The 4,684-nt window shown below is 41.6% G+C and overlaps 1 non-coding gene across 1 annotated transcript; it reads left to right on the top strand.

Moving 5' to 3' along the window:
- The first annotated feature begins 3,521 nt into the window (after positions 1–3,521).
- On the top strand, positions 3,522–3,592 carry Trnag-gcc (transfer RNA glycine (anticodon GCC)). The gene has a single exon. It is a non-coding gene; the product is annotated as a tRNA-Gly (tRNA).
- Positions 3,593–4,684: the final 1,092 nt, after the last annotated feature.

Here is a 4,684-nt window from a genome sequence, read left to right as displayed (position 1 = left end):
GCTGATATGAAACTTCCTGGCAGATTAAAACTGTGTGCCCGACCGAGACTCGAACTCGGGACCTTTGCCTTTCGCGGGCAAGTGCTCTACCAACTGAGCTACCGAAGCACGACTCACGCCCGGTACTCACAGCTTTACTTCTGCCAGTACCTCGTCTCCTACCTTCCAAACTTTACAGAAGCTCTCCTGCGAACCTTGCAGAACTAGCACTCCTGAAAGAAAGGATATTGCGGAGACATGGCTTAGCCACAGCCTGGGGGATGTTTCCAGAATGAGATTTTCACTCTGCTGCAGAGTGAAAATCTCATTCTGGAAACATCCCCCAGGCTGTGGCTAAGCCATGTCTCCGCAATATCCTTTCTTTCAGGAGTGCTAGTTCTGCAAGGTTCGCAGGAGAGCTTCTGTAAAGTTTGGAAGGTAGGAGACGAGGTACTGGCAGAAGTAAAGCTGTGAGTACCGGGCGTGAGTCGTGCTTCGGTAGCTCAGTTGGTAGAGCACTTGCCCGCGAAAGGCAAAGGTCCCGAGTTCGAGTCTCGGTCGGGCACACAGTTTTAATCTGCCAGGAAGTTTCAACCAATAAATTGTTGTCAGAGTCCACATCTGTGACTGGAAAGTCTTGCAATTCAAAAGATGGTTCCTAAATCTCTGTTGTACCAGTATATAATCTATCTGAAACCTTCCAGTGTCTCCACGCCTCTTCCACATACAACCTTCTGTCATGAGTCTCAAACTAAGAGTTAGCTATGATTAAGTTATGCTCTGTGCAAAATACTGCCAGGCAGCTTCCTCTCTCATTCTTCACCCCTCCTTCCCCCCCCCCCCCCCCCCCCCCAGTCCATTTCCACCTTTTCCTTCTCTTCCTTTTCCTACAATAGACACCCCATGATTATTAAATTTTCGTCTCCACTAACTATCTGAATAATTTCTTTTATCACAACATACATTTCTTCAATCTCTTCATCATATGCGAAGCTAATTGGCAAATGAACTTATACTACTATGGTAGGTGTGGATTTTGTGTCTATTGTGGCTGCAATAATATGTTTGCTATGCTGATCGAAGTAGCTTATCTATGTTCCTAGTTTGTATTCATTATTAAACCTACTGCTGCATTACCCTTACTTGGTTTTGTATTTATAAACCTATATTCACCTGATCAAAAGTTTTGTTCCTCCTGCCACCGACCAAACTTCACTAATTCCCACTGTATCTAACTTTAACCTGTCCATTTCCATTTTTTAATTTTCTAACCTATCCGCCCAATTAAGGATGTGACATTCCACGCTCCGATCTGTAGAATGCCAGTTTTGTTTCTCCCGATAACGTTGTCCTCCTGGGTAGTCCCCACTCGGAGATCCGAATGGGAGACTATTATACCCAAGAGGACACCATCGTCATTTAACCGTACACTAAAGTTGCATGCCCTCAGAAAAAATTATGGCTGTACTTTCCCCTTGCTTTCAACCGTTTGCAGTACCAGCACAGCAAGGCTGTTTTGGTTGATGTTACAGGGCCAGATCAGTCAGTCATCCAGACTGTTGCATCTGGAACTACTGAAAAGGCTGCTGCCCTACTCCTGTCCTCCATAAATTAAAGTGAAGGAAATATGCTTTGTAAGCTACATTCATTGGATAAATCGTAACTCAGGGCCAGTATACACCCAGACAATGAATGTGGATCATCTCCCAAAACCACCCTCAGATTGGCCTGCCCTCCTGTCTCCAGTTTGTCACATTTTGGCACAACCATGTCATCCGAAGTGCAGAATTCGTGATCTGGAACCGTTGGTAGGTCCAAATCCCTGGCTTGGGCATATTTTTGACCTTGAAATTTCAAACTTCTTTGTTTTCTCCTCCTGCATAAAATGGTATTTTCTCTTTTCGACTAATGCCTCGGCCCGATAGGTTAAGAATAGGTATACATACTTAAAGTATAGTACGGCTGTGTTCTACGAAGCCGACTAAAATAGCTCTGCCACGTAAAACGAAATGTGTAATCAGCAAGGCAACAACGTTCCTCTGTGTCCACAGACAAACAGCGAGCTACTCTTGTGATTCCATAGAGGCAACAAAGAGAGCGGGCGTTTTTGTGGTAATTGTGGCCACTGTGTTTGGCCGATCGCTTCCTGGAGGTTGATAAAAAGCCGCACGAGGAACAGTTTCACGCTAAATTGGTCACACAATGAACATGCCAGTTTTGGGGGTACCCAAAGTTATGTTGCAGTTAGTCCCAAAAATCAGTCGATATTGCTCGTATCAGTCGTCTGAGACTAGGTTTGGAAGATGTATCTGTGAGTATAGATGGTGTAACTTTCGAATATTAAGTTGTTCTGATAAATATAACCGTTTGCCATAATGTGATTTGCAGCCTCTCGGTGACTAAATAAACTAAGTTGACATACGGTACTTTAAACAGGTTTTTTCACTATGAGAGCTGAAGGGCGAGCGGTTTAATTGTTACAAACCATTTAACAGCCAAAATATCATCTTTAGTTTAAGACAGTCTGCTTCAACAGACTATGCTGTCATCTCCAGGTCTTAAAATCTTTTTGTTGTAAAACATGTTCATTTTTCGCTGACATCATGCACAAGATGTCAAGTGAATAAAAACCTTTTATAATGTGCTATTTTTATCCACTTGACGTCTTGTATGACGTAAAATTAACATGTTTTTCGACAAAAGGATTTTAAGAGCTGAAAATGACTGCACAGTCTGTTGAAATGGATTGTCTTAAATAAAAAACATTTTATGCGATCTTGGCTGTTGCATGGTTTTTTAACAATCCTTCAGTTTGTTTGGTGTAGTGTTATGTTTTCCTCTGGTCTGCACATTCTTTTATATCACTGGTTTAAAGAAAAATGGAGAGTGAAAATAATTTCGTCGCAATAAACATTAAGAATGCGAAAATTCTGTCGTTACCTGTATAAAATTTCAGCTTAAGGCCACGTGAGTTCCTTCTAAACTGGCAGGAATTTTGCCAAGATATTCTGCAGTTTCATGTGTTAAAGGTGAGTATTATATTCGTACTCTGGCAACAGTAGAACCTTTACAGAGAAAGTGACTTTCGTTACGAAGCTGAATTTTATTCCTACGTTAGCCATGATTAACATTAATTAGTTTGGTTTTAGTCCTTGCTGCTCCAAACCCATATAACTCGTGCCTTTTTTTCATTTCCGAGTTCTTGTTTCAGCAAACGAATTCGGTAAGCTCACAGCTCCCGTAAAAGTGCCTCTCCCCTCCCTTTTCGCCGGATGTCCAGTGCTGTCCTGTAATGTGCACCTACATCGGTCGACATTCCTATTGGTATTGGTCCGACGGCAGTGGTTTGTTTTGTGTAGTGTGCTGTTTCTTTGAAGACATGCCATTGCACTTTCTCACAATTCATGTGTGTTAACAGAAGATTTGACACAGTGAACTTTGACCAAAGCGTTATTAACATACAACATTACGATAGGTGGGGACGAAGCATCTCTCCGCCCAGCCAGTGTGTTTTATATAAATACGTCGACTACTTAAATCGGGCATCGGTGGTTCAGTGGTAGAATGCTCGCCTGCCACGCGGGCGGCCCGGGTTCGATACCCGGCCGATGTAAATATTTTGCTTTTGTTCGCAGTTACCTAACACACTAGGGACCTTCACCTACTCCTTATAGTTGGTGAGGAGGAAACCTGACATTATATTGTTACTGAGTTTTGAATGCAGTACAACAGAATCAGCAAATTTGTTTCATATTTCTTGACAACATGCAAAGCCGTTCTGGAAACAATATCAAGAGAGCTGTTGAGCAGAGGAGAATCGAAACCAACTTATTACCTTTAGTAATGTGCTGTCATGTGCTTTCCCTGTAGTACCCAATAGCTTTTTAAAGACTAATACGACGTCTTGCCATGCAATGTCAAGAATTCTGGTAAGTTGACATACCTGAACATCCTGTATTTGTTCATCTCCAATTCTCCTTTATTACGCTCTTCTTCGCATCACAGGATTTACACTTGTAAGTCAGTCAAGTGAGTTTTGTGTATCATAGGAAGCCATTTGATTGAATTCCTTCATTAATGTATTCCTTTCAATAAATGGAACATTCTGAAAACATCTCAATCGTAATCACTTGCAAACGTCACCTGTAACGTGACTCATATAGCCCCTAACCTTTTTGAAGAATCAGAAATACACACAGATCTTTTCCTAGTACTAATACTCTGCACGGGAGTGGAATGTTCATCTTTATTCTCCGACAAACTGTATGTGATGCCTTCATTTCTCTTAAGAAATAACTTCATGCACTGTCTCGATAACTGGAACACATGAGTGTTTGTGCTCAACTTACGGAGGAAAAAAAGAAAATCCTTTTCCAGCCTGCTATGGATGCACAATGTGACAGCGTTTTATATCGGTTTCTGCGTTATTACTGGACAATGTAGCATTTCGAACTTCGTTTACAATGTGTGTGACTGGCAGCCATTGTTGGGAAGCCAGTAATATGAAGCTACAACATTATAAAATGAAACATAAAAGGAAAAGAAAAAAACTCTGAGTAGAAAGTGAATTTCGATCGTTCCTCCTCTGCACCGGGTGGACCTAGATTGTTTCTTCTCAGGTACATCAAAACACAGTTTTCGAAACTGGTCGTTTTCATAAGAAGAAAGAACCTTACCACAATAAAGTACTTCCATTTCTCTCAAT

This window comes from Schistocerca nitens, chromosome 2, assembly GCF_023898315.1.
Source record: "Schistocerca nitens isolate TAMUIC-IGC-003100 chromosome 2, iqSchNite1.1, whole genome shotgun sequence".
NCBI classification, from domain to species: Eukaryota; Metazoa; Arthropoda; class Insecta; order Orthoptera; family Acrididae; genus Schistocerca; species Schistocerca nitens.
The sequence above is the reverse complement of the archived record's forward strand: the minus strand, read 5'-3'. Positions and strand labels throughout refer to the sequence as shown.